The sequence below is a fragment of the Mauremys mutica genome, chromosome 12, assembly GCF_020497125.1.
Source record: "Mauremys mutica isolate MM-2020 ecotype Southern chromosome 12, ASM2049712v1, whole genome shotgun sequence".
Taxonomy (NCBI): domain Eukaryota; kingdom Metazoa; phylum Chordata; order Testudines; family Geoemydidae; genus Mauremys; species Mauremys mutica.
Window position 1 is genome coordinate 64314513 of NC_059083.1, and position 17664 is coordinate 64332176.

General features: G+C 45.2%; 1 protein-coding gene across 2 annotated transcripts in view; it reads right to left on the reverse strand.

Moving 5' to 3' along the window:
• Nucleotides 1–15872, reverse strand: part of FOXK2 (forkhead box K2) — a 119557-nt gene extending 103685 nt beyond the window's left edge. The window contains exons 1-6 of one of the 2 annotated variants that reach the window (XM_044981589.1): nucleotides 15741–15872; nucleotides 11153–11348; nucleotides 8416–8570; nucleotides 7665–7782; nucleotides 6182–6300; nucleotides 2661–3598 (exon numbers count right to left, since the gene is read on the reverse strand). The gene's annotated coding sequence lies outside the window, so the exon portion shown is untranslated. Of the gene's footprint in view, nucleotides 1–182; nucleotides 326–2660; nucleotides 3599–6181; nucleotides 6301–7664; nucleotides 7783–8415; nucleotides 8571–11152; nucleotides 11349–15740 lie in introns of those variants that run through there. The other variant, XM_044981586.1, reaches the window with a different exon arrangement.
• Between the last annotated feature and the right edge of the window lie 1792 nt (nucleotides 15873–17664).

A 17664-nucleotide genomic window follows, 5' to 3' on the forward strand; every position in this document is an offset into this window, starting at 1 on the left:
GCCCACCACCTGCCGGCGGCGCCGGAGCGGCCGCTGCCCTGCGGTGCGGCTCAGCCCGGGCAGTGCCAGCGGGACGGGGACGGGGACGGGCCCGTGCGGGAAGCGCTGTGTCCCGGGGCTCCTCTCGCCCGGCTCCCGCTCCCACAGCCCCGGAATCCCATCACCGCTCCCCTTCCGGGCACCTGGCGGGGCAGGGTCCCGTCTCCCAGCCGCGCCGCGCCGCGCCCCTCCCCGTGGGGCCGCTCGCTCGCTTCCCAGCGGGGAGTCGCGGCTCCGGAGCCGCCGCCGGCGGCAGCAGCAACAGCAGCAGGTGCGCGCGGCCCAGAGCGACGAGGTCGCGCGCGCGACCCGCCGAACCGAGATAAACACGGGACACGTGACCGCCCGATTCCGGCGCAGGCTGATGACGCATATTTTGGGTTGGGAGGGAGAAAGAGGCCCGCCGCGCTGACCGTCTCGCCTTTCGGGCGAGCAGCGGCCCCCGACCAAGGAGTCCCGCGGGCCGCGCGGACCCCGGGCAGCCGCCGGCAGGGGGGGGCTCGCCGCCAGGGGCGGCTCTACAAATTTGGCCGCCCCAAGCAATCATGCCCGGGAGGTGCCCCCGAGCCCCGGGAGCAGCGGACCTCCCGCGGGCATGACTGCGGAGGGTCCGCTGGTCGCGCGGCTCGGCTGGACCTCCCGCAGCTGCGGCCGGTTCGCTGGTCCCGCGGCTCCGGTTGAGCTGCCGCAGTCATGCCTGCGGGAGGTCCAGCCGAGCCGCGGGAGCAGCGAACCGTCCGCAGTCATGCCTGCGGGAGGTCCACTGGAGCCGCCGGCCGAGCGTCCCCTCCGCAGTCATGCCTGCGGCAGGTCCGCTGCTCCCGGGGCTCCGCTGGACCTCCCGCAGGCATGACTGCGGCAGGTCCGCCGGCCCAGCCTGCCGCCCCCCCCCGGGAAAGGGCCGCCCCAGGCGGGTGCTTGCCCCGCTGGGCTCTGGAGCCGGCCCTGCTCGCCGCGGAGAAGTGCTGCGGGCAGAGCGATAGGAGGTGTAAACTGAAGTGCCCCGCACCACTGTATCTCCCCAGCCAGGCTGGTGTCAGTCGTCCACCTGCTCGCCCAGGCCGCAGCATGTGTCACACTGTTCAATGCCATTGGCTAGCGGCAGTGACTGGAAAAGAGGTCACGAAAGGAACTCACCAGACACTTTGGCTGTTCCTCTTGGTTACTAGGCTCTCTAGAAGCGGGTAAACGAATTCCTGGTATAAGCACACATCAGATTAATAAAACCTGGAGTCCACAACACTATTTTGTGATAAAAAGTTTAACTTTGCAGTGCCATTGGCTAATAAGCTGCCAACCCTACCCTCTAGATTATCAGCAAGCATCATCATCATTTTTGTTGATCCATTGCAGAAAAATGAATACATTTTGCTGATGGTTCCAAAATAAAACTTGATTAACTCAATTAAAAGTTAGAGATATTATTTTATTTATATTCAGTATAAGTTTTACATAATATCTTGTATGTGGATATGAAACAAGTCCATTATGTATAACATGCCTCTTGCACTCAATATTATTGCTACTGATACTGCAGTAGTACTCACAGCCCAAATAGGTATCCAGGCCCCATTGTGCTAGCACTGCACAGACACACAACAAAAAGGTGGTTGTTGCCCTGAAAAGTAAGCCATTATATGTTTGCTTTCTTCTATTAGTTAAGGGCTAAATGAGCAAAGCTGCATTTTTTGTGCTGAACTTCTGTAAACATGGTTATCTGTATGTACACACATACTTTTCAAGCACTGTCTTTGGATCACATCATCTACAAGAACTTAATTCTGTCTTATGCCAGAAGAGTTCTCACACTGTACTCTAAATGCCAAATATTCAAACTTATTTGATGTACGTTAAGAGATAAGCATGGCTGTTTGCAAGGGAAATTGGGAAGTGCCAATTCATAATGAAAACAGTGACTACTCACAACCTTATTAATTAGGTTAAACCTAAAACCAGAATGAAAACAAATCACACAGTAGGAGCTTCTCAGTTGGGTGACTGATGGCAAGTCTGATCTATTCAAAGCAAGAATTAATTGCTTTGAAATAAAGACTGACAGCCATGAACTAGTGTCCAAAGTTGACATGGAATTGATAAACCAGAATTAAAGGTTAGAACTGGGTTCTTAGAAGTCCAACAGGTTAATTAACAAAACAAAAAAACCAACTGAAGCATTTGGGTAGTAAGAGCTCACCTACCCTTCACAGCCTGTAGTGTCCTGAAGAACATGAAACAATACTGTTTCTTAAATCTGCTAACAAAAACTAAGAGATACGTACAATAGATGATCAAATGGGTATGAAATAGGCAAATACTTGCTACAAAGGCTCTGAAAACAATAAGACTGTAGTTAGAAGATTATCATTCAAACAAGTAAAGACTGAATAGTGGAAGCTGCTTAGATGTAAAGGAAGTCCTTAAGAACACTAAGTATTCATCTCCCAAGATGCCAGCCCCAGGAACCAGAAGAGAAATTAAAACATTGAGACAATATAATTTTAATATTCCTTTAATAAGAATATTTAGTAAATCCTTTACAAACAATATAAAATACACTGCTCTTCAAAGTACCAATTTATACTATGCACAAAGGAAATATCTTCTGTATTAAATAATTTTACCTTTCCGAAAGGTCAGATTCAGAGTCAATAGGAGAATCTTCACCTGAATACCAGGAAATCTTATTGTATGAATACTGACTTATCTGTTAAAAGGGAAATATTCAAATTAATCACATTATGAAAAAATCAGAAATAGAAGATTCGGGAATAATAATTTTTAATAGAAAACTCATATTTAAAAGGTATGCCTATGTTCTTGGAATACATTACCGTATATCCAGGAGACTGGACACCATGCAATTACACTAATTTCTTAGGCACTCTAGTGTCCTGTGCACATATTGAAAGTACATTTTTAGAAAGATCACTAAAATATGTACCAAATTAATTATCAATTCTTATGGATAACTGAACCTAAAGAAAGAAATGGACAATCATACCTACTGGAGCTTTTCTTGGTCTCTACTGTCAAGATGTGAATAGGTTTGGTGGAAGTGCAGTAAGAGGTCAACTGGCAAAATGATATTGCTACCTCCATGAGCGCCACACTATTTTAGACTGATGTTATAACATTTTATAAGAATAATTAAAAGTGGACACAAATGGATACAAATTAAATGTAAGATGAGCAAAATGAACTGCACACAGCAATACTATTGGTCTGCACAACGTTTGCTGGATTGACTATCCAACATTTACTCAATCTCAAAACTAGAGGACTTGACTGGAACAGAATGTGGCCCTAAATACATTGGAAATATTTTCAGTAGAGACTTCATGAACTAGCAGAACCATATATGCTTTAAAACTGACAGTTATTTTAAGGGATTGTAGAGTCCTCCATTGCAGTGCACACATTCAGTGTCATAACGCACACTTTAAAAGACATCATCAGTACAGGACGGAATGTTAGTAAGTGGTGTCTGGCCATTCCATCTTTTTCACAGTTCCTTTATATATCTGGTTATGACTGTCACATGTATGTTAAAAGACTATGGCTGTTAAACAAAGAAAAAAAGTTTTACACTCATTTCGGTAGGTGCCCTGAACAAATACATTTAATATGGAATGGATTATGTAGACCAGCAAAATTGCTCTGTGCACCTTTAAATTGATGATCTTAAAATGACCAATGTCCTTTCCTCCCTTCCACCCACCCACTCCCACTTGATCTCTCCAAAAAGCATATATTTCTGAAGTCAAGAAAAAGAGGTGCAGAGAACATTTCAGTTTGTAATAACCAATGTTAAAGGTCCAACATCAGATTCAAAATGATATTTTTAAAGATACCAAGTTTCTTCATCTCTGTTACTGAGAACCACTTACATTACTAAAACTTGAAGATTTAAAAGACCACATTATTTTTTGCTGTTATTTATGCAGTTTATTTTGTGTAGTTCACTCAGCATACCCAACCAAATAGATTAGCTAGTTTGAATTTCCAGCTCTTGTGTCCTTGTGCAAAGCTTCAGTGCGTGGTTTGCAAATACAGCAAGGTATTGTTTCAATTAAGTATCAGAGGGGTAGCCATGTTAGTCTGGTTCTGTAAAAGCAAAGAATCCTGTGGCACCTTATAGACTAACAGACGTTTTGCAGCATGAGCTTTCGTGGGTGAATACCCACTTCTTCGGATGCAACTGAAGAAGTGGGTATTCACCCACGAAAGCTCATGCTGTAAAACGTCTGTTAGTCTATAAGGTGCCACAGGATTCTTTGCTGTTTCAATTAAAACAGTTGTTTGGACTTAATCTTCCCCGTCTATTTATTCACTTTTATTAATATTGATTTTACAACTTTTTGTTGTGTGTGCATGTCACGTATCCTTACATTTTGTCACTGAAGTAACTGATTCAAGCCCTTTAAAATACCTAGTCTGTGTATACACACACACACCACCTCTATATGCATACATTATAAATACAGCAGCAGCTGCCATTCAGAATTGGATTTACAAGGCCAACAGCTCTGAATGGCTTACAGAAGCAATCACTCCATGCACAGCACTGGTGGAAAGGCAACAGTTTGGATGCTCACTTCTCCTCACCCCAGAGACAGGGGAATCCAACTGAGCACACTAGATGCAATAACATTCCCCCCCAACCTGTGGCCCACACAAACAGCCATCCAGGGATATTCAAAAGATAATATTGGCTAACAACAGCAGCTACTCCAATAGCAGCCCTTCACTGTACCTGCACTCTTCTAAATCCACTCTGTCCTTCTGATGTCAATATCATACTAAAAATCCCAGAACTCAACATAATTGACTCTCCATTGTTATCTGTCTTAAATCTGTTAGTCATTGACTTTACTTTGCTTCATAGCTCTGCTGCACAAAGTACCCCTGTCAACTTCCTGATCCTTAACTTCCTGTGTGTATAAATACCAATACAGAATGGAAATATCAAGGCATCTAACGCTACAAATCTATGTAGCCAATTAACCTTACTTTGGTAACCCTCATCCTTTCTCCCCAAATCCCTAACATTTTTGCGCTCACTTGTTACATCTGTCTAATTGTCACAAACTAAGCTTCTTGCAGCAAGGAGAGTGACTTTTTTAATTTTGTGAAAGATCTAGGATGTTTTCAGGAATACATAAACACATACATACTTGTTTATAACTGAAAATTTAATTATGTTTAATCCATCCATTTTAAACTTTTGAAATAAGCAGCATTATTTGCATTGTCCTGACTGTTGTGTTCTGCACTGCTGCATGAGAGAAACTTAGTTTTAATTTTTAAACCAACTTTCTTACTATACAGACCAGAAGTGATAGGGCATACTGTGACGCGGGAACACATTCAGTGATTGCAGGCGCCACAGCACCTCATATGATTCTATTTTAATCATTTTGGCTAAATGAGAAGCAGCACTAATGTGCTCATTGACTTAAAGGATAGCAGTGTTGATGTGGGACCTCAAGGATATGACAGAAAGAGAAAATATGCTATTTCTCATGATTTCACTGACTCTGGACCAGGAAAGAAGTCTACTTTTGAGTATATAACAAGTTTTAAGAGACACAACAAAGCATCGCATGAAACATTGAGTGAAAAGATTATATACAATTGCTTCAGGTTCTTTCCAGTTTGATTTCACCACAGCTGCTTTTTGACATGAGCCATATAAAAGCTGTTGGCACTATTGGCTGGAAATTTTCAGCTAATAAACCAAACTTAATCTGGATTACTAGGGAAGTCAGATTTCAATTTAAATTGGAGGAATAAAACGCATTTCTAACATAGAAAAAATATTTAATATAAAACCCAATCTCCAGTGGTTTAAGGAAGAAACACCATGCAATAAAACAGAGAAATAAAATTAGCTACTTCTTGCTTTCAATAAATTGCAAGGTACCAGATTGAAAAACAATGGTCTTGTGAGAATCCAAGAAGAGCAGGTGTCTCAATATTCAAGTTAACTCTTGTTTCCTTTTTAGAACACTGGTTAAAACTATATAACTAGGAGATAACAAAACCTAGCCCTTTCAGTTATTTTGGATACCAGCAAATATTTTAAAAATATTTTTACTTTATCGAAAATTTTTAAAGGTAGGGAAAAAAAAGTATTACTAACTTTTCTTCACTCTGTACTGAAGAGGAATCATCCCGCAAATGCCTCTTTTCTTTCACAGTTCTCTTCTTTGTGGTAAAGAACAGGCTGATTCTGCAGTCAGTTGGCCCTCACTGTCACATCTATATTACAGAAGGTTTGATATTAGTAAAACATTTAAGAAAGCTTAATGTTAGTTTTATAATTGTTGTCTTTGAAAGTCCCATGGCTTGAAGAATTTCCTCACAACACCTACTCAACCATTAACTCAAGCTGATACATCAGGTGAGATACTCCGGTTGCCAAATGCCCTGCCAAAATCATGCATATTTTATGTCTATTGACCCATCTTTAAGCCACCTAATGAAATACATGATTATTACCCCATCCCACCCACCAACCTACACTGTGCTTCTCTGCTGCTGCCTCTACTCCTCTCCTGGAAATACGGATAGCCTTTGGCCTCCTAGGACCTGCTTTCCTTGTGGGCAGGGCCGGCTCCAGAGCCCAGCGGGGCAAGCACCCGCCTGGGGCGGCCCTTTCCCGGGGGGGCGGCAGGCTGGGCCGGCGGACCTGCCGCAGTCATGCCTGCGGGAGGTCCACCGGAGCCCCGGGAGCAGCGGACCTGCCGCAGGCATGACTGCGGAGGGGACGCTCGGCCGGCGGCTCCAGTGGACCTCCTGCAGGCATGACTGCGGACGGTTCGCTGCTCCCGCGGCTAGGCTGGACCTCCCGCAGGCATGACTGCGGCAGCTCAACCGGAGCCGCCGGACCAGCGAACCGCCCGCAGCTGCGGGAGGTCCAGCCGAGCCGCGCGACCAGCGGACCCTCCGCAGTCATGCCCGCGGGAGGTCCGCTGCTCCCGGGGCTCGGGGGCGCCTCCCGGGCATGATTGCTTGGGGCGGCCAAATTTGTAGAGCCGCCCCTGCTTGTGGGCCCTCTGCTACTCACTCCGTCCCCTTCTCTTAAAGGAGCAGCAGTTCAGAGACCGTTCTGTGCCCTGCTCTCCCCATCTCTAGTTCAGTGGCTCAGAGTGCAGTCTACTCCCTCATTCCCCCACCCCAGCATATGGAAAAAACATCACTGGCTTTAACTACTCTTGCTTTTGTCTCTCCTTCACATCCTGAAAGAGAAATAGTGGCACTCACTCCCAGCCTCTCCATCTCTGATACAGCCAACAGCGCCATGGGCTCAATTCCACCCATTCATTCAGTCAGATGTTTTAATTACATTAAACGGATTTTTTTAAAGCCCTGGAGAACAAAACACAATATTTAAGAAATGGACTCTGACAGGCAGATCAATGGATTTGGTGTGGACACCATCAGAAAAGGGACACCTTTTAAAAGAATAAGTTCTCCTTATTAGGATACTTCAGAGCATAAAATGCCATAATTCTGATATGAGACAATAAAGCAAAATTAACTTAAGAGAAGGCTAGAAGACTTGTATTCTACATCTTATCTTTATGAATATCAATTGCATAAAATAAAGTAGTATCACTAACATTCCAACAGCTGAAGAGCAGTCATCATGTAAATCTCTCTTCTTTCGCAGTTACGATTCTCATATTTTCAGGTAAGGAGACTATTACTTCTTTAGGTAATGGATCATCATAGTCATAGCTACAAGAATTAAAAGGATGGTAGTTATATTCAAATAGCACCCAAAACACGGTAGACACTGCACAGCCATCAGATCACATAGTCCACATCCCAAGATCTTACTGTCTAAAAACACAAAGATGCAGTGTGGAGGTAAAAAAATACAACCAAGCAAGCAGAGTAGTCAGAGTGATGACTATCACATGTCTAAGGTGAGGTAACATCTTTTGCTGGACCAACTTCTACTGGTGAGAAAAGCAAGCTTTTGAGTCACACAGATAGCTCTGTGTGGCTTGAAAGCTTGCCTCTCTCACCAATAGAAGTTAGTCCAATAAAAGATATTATCTCACCCACTTTCTCACTCAAGTATCCTGACACTGGCACAGCTACAACTACACTGCATACATGTCTAATCAGCTCCTTTAAAAATATAAGAAACAAGCTACAAAGAAACTAAGTCTCTCTACTTAGTCATGGTTAATTCCTTACTTTTACTTCCTCCCCTTCACCATCTGTCCCTGTTCAGCCTTTCATTCAACGAAAGCCATCCTTCTCCACCCCTCTTCTTCACAGACTCTGCTGAGTGCAACCAGATCTCCAGCATAAGGAGATAAAAGCCAAAAAAAGGAACTAGCCAATCATGAGATGCCTTACCTTAGATAACTGTGGTTCACTGAGATATGTTGTCCACATGGATTCCACTCTTGGCACACAGACAAGCTTCTCTTTGCTTGGAGACATGTAGGAGTCCAACTTAAACAATCACTGCAGAACAGCACTACTAAAGCAAGGATACAATCCAGAAGCCTCTACCAAAGAGAAGCATCCTGTAAAAATGTGGATCGAGCAACATGTAGCTGCCCTAGAAGATTTCAGAAATAAAGACAATCTTCAAGCATGCATTAGAGGCCGCCTAAGCTCTGATGCAGTGAGCTCTAACATGGCTGGGTGTAATGGAACTAATCTGCCTAAATCATAACATGTCCTTATACAGTTGGATATTTAACCTGATATTGCAGTCATCTTTTCAAAGGTGACTAACAGCTGAGGTATGCTTCTGAATGGTTTTGTCCTGACAACACACACAGTTAACTTACTACATCAAGTGTGTGAAGTTTAGTTTCCCTTGGGGCTGAGTGAGGCTTGCAAAAGAAAACTGGGAGATGAATGAATGATTTTACATGGAATTCCAAAAAAAATTTAAGCAGGAACTTGGGATGAGGCCTGAGATTGACTCTGTCCCTATAAAACACTGTATAAGGTGGACCTGCCATGAGGGCCTGAATCTCTCCAACCCTGTGAGCTGATGATGTAACAGCCACTAAAAAGGCAGACTTTATAGATAAATGATAGAGGGAACAGGTTACTAAGGGCTCAAAGCAGGGAACTCACAAACCCTGCCAATATTATACTGAGGTCCCAAGAAGGATGGGAAAAAAAACATGAGTAAAGTCCTGAAGGAACCTTACCACTGTGTTGCTGCTAGAGAGACCTTTATGGTACTGACAGGAAGCCCAGATTGTTTCAGGACTAATAAACAATCCAATATTGCTGAGCTATTCTAAGGACAGAAAGCGGGTGCTGAGATGCTCAAAAAGCAAACCTCTCCCACTAGGTTTTTTAAGTTAGTCTAGCTGAGGCTTTTTGGCTTTGGAGCACAAAGTTCTGAACTTCAGCTGAACAGATTCTTTTGGTGGGTTTCTACCAGCCAGCATTCAGGATGCTGCAGGAACCTGGATCTGGATGCAGGGTTTAACCATTAGTCTGCAAAATTAAGGAAGATGGAGCTGCCCTTAAGTATTTAATTAAAAAGGTTTTTTGTGCCAATTGGCAAAAGACTAACTCTAACTATATAATAAACAACTATCCTAAAGAGACACAGACTATACTAGTGCAGTGTGCAGAGATGCAAGTGGAAACTGCAGGGGGTTCAGTCTTTTGTGACATGGGCACTAAGAAGAAACTGAGGGCTAGTTGGACTCACTCTGCCCTTTATGTCCTCAGTGAGGGGGCACAAGGACATCTAGTGAGTTGTTACAGCCTCAACAGACACTGCTGGCCAAAAGAATATGATATTGTGTACCTGGGGCATATGCACAGCAAGAATGGAATCCATGTGGACAATAACTCAAAGAAGAATCCTAATTTTCAACATGGCACAAGGTTAACCGTTGAGTACACCAAGGACTAGTGTTTGTTAGTAATCTGGAAAAAAGGCAGTGAGTAATGACATGGCTGAATTTACAGATGACACAACATTACTTGGATTAGTGAAGACTAAAGACTATTAGAACCCGCAAAGAGACCTAATCAAGTTAGTTGAATGGGCAACACAATGGCAGACAGAATTCAGTGTTGACAAACGCAAAATAATGCCCACTGGAGGGAATAATTTAGAACTCAGTGTATTTAAACTTATCTGCTAGCTCAAGAAAAAAAACGGTGCATCAGTATGGACACCTCAATGGAGGCCTGTTGCACAGCAGCAGTCAGAAACGGACAATTATTAGGATGCATAAGAAATAAGATGGAGAATAATTAAAACTATATATAGCTATTAACTAATGATACAATCTTACCTAGAATACTCTGTTTAGTTCTGGTCATCCCATCGCAAAATATGTAGTAGAAATAAAGAGGGGATTCAGAGATGGACAACAAGAATTACAGCCATGGACTATCTTTATAAGAGGACACTAAAAAAACCTCACACCTTAGAAAGGAAGTAAATAAGGAAGAGATACAGTAAAGGTGTACAAACTAATGACCGGTTCTGAGAAAGTATATCAGGCACTGCTACTCACCCTCTCATTTTACAAAAACAAGGGGTCGCTCCCTGAAACTGAAAGGTGACAAATACAGAATCGATGAAAATTTAACAGAACACACTATTTGCCTATCAAACTTGATGAAAAAAAGATATAATTGAGGCCAGAAATATAACAAGATTCAAAAAGAGAATTTTATATAAATAAATATCTAGAGGTATATGAAAAAATTTAAAAATAAAATCAAGAGTTCTGGAAAGCTTCAGGGCATAAGTCAACCTCTGTGGAGTTAAGAAGACAATCTACCTGGAGTAAAACTATTCCATAACTGGGACTGCAGGGCTTTTTGGAATCTTCGTCTAATGTAGCTGATACTAACCACTACTAAACTATATAGACAGCTGGTCTCCTCCAATATGGTAATTCCCAGATTCCAAAATGGTACTATGATGGAGTTTGATTTTGAGGGGAACAGGACATCAAAGGCAAAGCCCTCCTGGATTCTCCTGCCCCCATCCTGGGAACCTTCTACCACTTCTATCTAATATGCAAAATAATAATCATAATACCAAAAAAAAGTTATTAGTTTCATATTCATGCAGGTGAGGTACTATTTTACTTACAGATCCAGCAAAAATCCTGCAAGGTCTGTGTCTCTCTTGAAATCCAGTTTTTCCCTTAAGGTCAGCCATCAGCCAATTTGATCCCCAAGTATATCCTTGTGTACGCCACCCTTTTATCAATAATGTGTCTCCTGGTTTTCTTTTCTGAAGCAGTTAATATTGTGGGTCTTGCGCATCTTTTACTCGGCATTGATGGCTTTTAAATATTAAAAAGAGAAAGAAAGTCAGCAAAAGTAACCATCATAATTAAAACACCATGCTTAGTGCTTACATTGTGCTTCACATGTTCAAAATAAAGACCTTAACTAATCACTTCACAAGATTTTTGTGATATTAAAGCTTGTACTCCCGACCAAAAGCTCCAAATTAAGTGCTTAGCATTAATACGTTGAACAGTTAGATTTTTACCATTCTGCTTCAGCAACATACTGTCTTGCTGTCAGTGGTGGCAGATGACAGAACAAGCAGCAATGGTCTCAAGTTGCAGTGGGGGAAGTCTAGGTTGGATATTAGAAAACACTATTTCACTAAGAGGGTGGTGAAGCATTGAAATGGGCTACCTAGGGAGGTGCTGGAATCTCCATCCTTAGAGATTTTTAAGGCCTTGGTGTTGGCAAAGCCCTGGTGTTGGTCCTGCTTTGAGCAGGGGATTGGACTAGATGATCTCCTGAGGTCTCTTCCAACTCTAATATTCTATGTCCCCTCTCAGCCTTCTCTTCTCCAGACTAAACAAACCCAATTTTTTCAATCTTGCCTCATAGGTCATGTTTTCTAGACCTTCAATCATTTTTGTTGCTCTTCTCTGGACTTTCTCCAATTTGTCCACATCTTTCCTGAAATGTGGTGCCCAGACTGGACACAATACACCAGTTGAGGCCTCAACAGTGCAGAGTAGAGCAGAAGAATTACTTCTTGTGTCTTGCTTACAACACTCCTGCTAATATATCCCAGAATGACATTCACTTTTTTGGCAACAGCGTTATACTGTTGACTCACATTTAGCTTGTGGTCCACTATGACCCACAGATCCCTTTCCGCACTACTCCTTCCTAGGCAGTCATATCCCATTTTGTATGTGTGCAACTGATTGTTCCTTCCTAAGTGGAATACTTTGCATATGTCCTTATTGATGTCATTGGTGGGGGCTAATTTAGCTACAACGAGTCAGGAAAAAGATCTTGGCGTCATCGTGAATAGTTCTCTGAAGATGTCCACGCAGTGTGCAGAGGCGGTCAAAAAAAGCAAACAGGATGTTAGGAATCATTAAAAAGGGGATAGAGAATAAGACTGAGAATATATTATTGCCCTTATATAAATCCATGGTACGCCCACATCTTGAATACTGTGTACAGATGTGGTCTCCTCACCTCAAAAAAGATATTCTAGCACTAGAAAAGGTTCAGAAAAGGGCAACTAAAATGATTAGGGGTTTGGAGAGGGTCCCATATGAGGAAAGATTAAAGAGGCTAGGTCCCTTCAGCTTGGAAAAGAGGAGACTAAGGGGGGATATGATAGAGGTATATAAAATCATGAATGATGTTGAGAAAGTAGATAAGGAAAAGTTATTTACTTATTCCCATAATTCAAGAACTAGGGGTCACCAAATGAAATTAATAGGCAGCAGGTTTAAAACAAATAAAAATAAGTTGTTCTTCACGCAGCTCACAGTCAACTTGTGGAACTCCTTGCCTGAGGAGGTTGTGAAGGCTAGGACTAAAACAGTGTTTAAAAGAGAACTGGATAAATTCATGGTGGTGAAGTCCATAAATGGCTATTAGCCAGGATGGGTAAAGAATGGTGTCCCTAGCCTCTGTTCGTCAGAAGATGGAGACGGATGGCAGGAGAGAGATCACTTGATCATTGTCCGTTAGGTTCACTCCCTCTGGGGCACCTGGCATTGGCCACTGTCAGTAGACAGATACTGGGCTAGATGGATCTTTGGTCTGACCCGGTACGGCCGTTCTTATGTTCTTGAATTTCATCAGACCATTCCTCCAGTTTGTCCAGATCATTTTGAATTATAATCCTATCTTCCAAAGCACTTGCAACCCCTCCCAGCTTGGTATCATCTACAAACTTTATAAGTGTACTCTATGCCATTATCTAAATCATTGATGAAGATATTGAACAGAACCGGACCCAGAACTAATCCCTGCGGGACCCCACTTGTTATGCCCTTCCAGCATGACGGTGAACCACTGATAACTGCTCTCTGGGAACGGTTTTCCAACCAGTTATGCATCCACCTTATAGTAGCTCCATCTAGGTTGCATTTCCCTAGTTTGTTTATGAGACAGTCATGTGAGACAGTATCAAAAGCTTTACTAAAGTCAAGATATACCACAACTGCTTTCCCCCCTATCCTCAAGGCTTGCTACTCTGTCAAAGAAAGCTATCAGGTTGGTTTGACATGATTTCTTCTTAACAAATCCATGCTGACTGTTACTTATCACCTTATTATCTTCTAGATGTTTGCAAACTGATTTCTTAATTATTTGCTCCATTATCTTTCCGGATACAGAAATTAAGCTGACTGGTCTGTAATTTCCTGGGTTATACTTATTTCTCTTTTTATAGTTTGGCACATTTGCTCTTGTCCAGTCTTCTGGAATATCTCCTGTCTTCCTTGACTTTTCAAAGATAATCGCTAATGGCTCAGATATCTCCTCAGTCAGCTCCTTGTGTATTCTAGGATGCATTTCATCAGGCCCTGGTCACTAGAAGACATCTAACTTGTCTACGTAATTTTTAACTTGTTCTTCCCCTATTTTTATCCTGTAATCCTACCTCAATTTCACTGGCATTCACTATGTTAGACATCCAATCACCACCAACTTTCTTGGTGAAAACCGAAACAAAGTAGTCGTTAAGCACCTCTGTCATTTCCACATTTTCTGTTATTGTTTTTCCCCCCTCACTGAGTAAAGGACCTATCCTGTCCTTGATCTTCCTCTTGTTTCAAATGTATTTGTAGAATGTTTTCTCGTTGCCCTTTATGTCGCTAAGCTAGTTTGATCTTGTTTTGTGCCTTGGCCTTTCTCATTTTGTCCCTACATACTTGTGTTGTTTATATTAATCTTTTGTAATTTGATCTAGTTTCCACTTTTTGTATGACTCTTTTTTTTATTTTTAGATCATTGAAGAACTCCTGGGTAAGCCAGGATGGTCTCTTGCCATACTTCCTATCTTTCCTATGCAGTGGGATAGTTTGCTCGTATCCTTAATAATGTCTCTCTGAAAAACTGCCAACTGTCTTGAATAGTTTTTTCCCTTAGACTTGCTTCCCATGGGATCTTACCCACCAACTCCCTGAGTCTGCTGAAGTCTGCCTTCTTGAAATTCACTGTCTTTATTTTGCTATTCTTCCTCCTAGCATTCCTTAGAATCACAAACTTCTGTTTGATGATCACTTTCACCCAAGTAGCCTTCCACTTTCAAATTCTCAACCAGTTCCTCCCTATTTGTCAAAATCAAATCTAGAACAGCCTCTCCCCAGTAGCTTTCTCCACCTTCTGAAATAAAAAACTGTCTTCAATACATCCCAAGAATTTGCTGAATAATCTGTGCCCCGCTGTGCTATTTTCCCAACAGACATACTGAACATTGGTAAATAATTTAATTCACTGATCCATTCGTGAATAATCTTGATCTGTATTAGCCCAATTTGTACCTATGTACTTTCATATAGTCACATAGGCCAAGTAACCCTTAATATTGGGTTGCATCCAACGAAGTGAGTATTCACCCACGAAAGCTCATGCTCCAAAACATCTGTTAGTCTATAAGGTGCCACAGGACTCTTTGCTGCTTTTACAGATCCAGACTAACACGGCTACCCCTCTGATCCTTAATATTGCACAACTACTGATGGGTTTCCATAGGTAACAGAAATACAACCATCAATATCAGGATTTGTTTTCATTCCCCCAAAAAACTAGTGTTTTTAATCTCAAGGTAATGAAGGTACATGAGCGATACCAAGGTGAAGCCACAGTGAGGACAAGGCACTTCAAATTTATCTGAGGTAAATTCACAGAGATCAAGGCCAGACAGGGCTGATCTCAGCAAGTTAAAACTGATGTACCATGATGTCTTCCCTTTACCTTGGGATAGCTCAAATGTGTTAGTTACCTGGAGGTAAAAAAATTCCACGTTTTTTTTTTAATAGCAAAGACAAGCCCTGCCGCCCACTTTGTTCCACTTCTCTGTTCGTCCTGCTCCTGCCACAGCATCCAGGCACCATGACAAAAACTGTATTACTAACTCTCGTGCCTGTATCACCCCTCACCTCATGGGAAGCAAGGAACATTTGTAACAGGAACCTGGGAGGTGCAAGTGTGGGACCCAGCCAGCGGGTGGGGTGAGCAAAGTACACCTACCCCACAACCTAGCCCAGACCCTGTTCTTCACCCGGGTGTGGCTGTCCCCCCCGCGCCATACAGCCCCGCCGCACCGCGCCAACACTCCTCCCCGGCTTCTCCCACAGACTCACAACTACTCACCCCTCCCCTGCAGCCTGACTCTCAAACATCCCCCCCCCCAAAAAAAGTCCGATGACTTTAACCCCCGGCCCCGCTCTGTCTCTCACCTCCTGCCGGGGATTTCCGGCCCCAGCCGCACCAAACGGGCGCGGGACCAACTCAGAGACACTAATGCGCTGCGGGGGGGGGGATCCCGACACCCCCACAGAGACACGCGGGGCACGTGACACCGCGAGAACGGCGCTGAGTGATGACGTCCCGCAGCAGGGCCAGGGCGCAAGATAAAACCCAACGCTTCTCCCAGCAGCTTCCCCGGCTCCTCCCAGGGGTTCCAGGCTCCGCCCCCGGCCGTTTGCCACGCCCCTTGGGGCAGGGCTGGAGTCGGGCCGGTCACCTCCGGTTCAATTCACGCCTCGAGCCTCACGCTCGTCCCCTGAAGCCGCCGCTGCTTCCTTGGCTGGGCGCCGGGCTCTTCCCTGCGCAGCTTCCCCGGTCCCCGAGCTGATGAGCGCTTTCTCCAGCACCTTCCCCCCCAGGCCAGGGGTACCAGGATCCCGCAGCAGCTGCTGCCTCCCCCCGCCCAGGGCCGGCTGCACGCTGCAGGCACCAGCTAAAGAAGCAGCTGCTTTGAGGCAGCCAAAACCAAGGAGCGGCCCCTCCGGCCGCTATTGGGGGCGCACGTCTGGGTCTTCCGCTGCAAAGGACCTGCCTCCGAATTGCTGCCGAAGAGTGGAGCGGCGCGATCGCGCTGCCGCGGCGCTTTTTTTTTGTTGTCCTGCTTGGGGCAACAGAAAACCTGGAGCCGGTCCTGCCCCCACCCCCAGTAGTGGGGTGTGCCCAGGGCCGGTGCAACCCATTAGGCGGTTTCCTAGGGCACTAGCTTTTGGGGGACGGCATTTCGGGTCCTTCGGCGGCGACCACGGTGGCTGGATCTTCGGCTGCCCCAGTGGTCGTCAGCATTTAGGCGGAGGGGCCTGGGGTAGGGGAGCGTGGGGAGGGCTGCCTGCAGGAAGTAAGGGGGGGTGCAGCATGCAGGGGAACCGCTCCCCGCCCCAGCTCACCTCTGCTCCACCTCCTCCCCTGAGCACGCCGCCCCCTCTGCTTCTCTCCCTCCCAGGCTTGGGCGCCAAACAGCTCATTGACGCCACAAGCCTGGGAGGCGGGAGAAGTGGAGTGGCGACGGTGTGCTTGGGGAGGAGGCGGAGCAGAGGTGAGCTGGGGTGGGGGGACCTGCCGTGGGGGGGGGGGCGCCTCAGGGCAGGGGGGGTGGGAGCTGCCGTGGTAGGGGCACCTCAGGGCGGAGGGGGGAGCTTCCCCGGAGGGGTGCCTTAGGGCGGAGACCTGCCACAGAGCTTGGCGGGGGGGAGCGCAAGGTGGAAGTTTCGCCTGGGGTGCGAAACATCCTTGCACCCACCCTGGGTGTGCAGATTCCCCTCCAGCAGCTGCCATCCCCTCTCCATGCAGGGCCGGCTTTAGGAAGTGTGGGGCCCAATTTGAACAGTTTTGACAGGGCCCCGGCAGGGATGACTAAAAAAAAAACACACATGTAAAAAACACATGTGGGGCTTGTACTCCCCAGGCAGTGCTCCGAGTCTTTGGCGGCACTTAGGCAGCGGGTCCTTCACTAGCTCCAGGTCTTCGGCGCCACTGAAGGACCCACTGCCAAAGTGCCGCTGAAGACCCAGAGCAAGTGAAGGACCCGCCGACGAAGTGCGGCTGAAGACCCGGAGCACCGCCAGGTGAGTAAAGATTAAAAAGGTGCCTCTAGCCAGGAAAGGGATTCTCACTGGGCGTGGGGCCCGATTCCGGGGAATTGGTGGAATAGGCCTAAAGCTGGCCCTGCTCCAATGGGTTCCTGGGAACTTCCCCACCCCCACCAGACGCTTCTCTACTCAGCTTCCAATGGCTGAAAGAGCAGAGGACAGACAGCAAAACTTGCAAAAGGCTGCAGATCCACTAAGCAGGGCCCAGGGCAGTCTGCAGTTCCAGATATACATGGAGGCAGAAGGATGCTACGGGATCCACGGATTC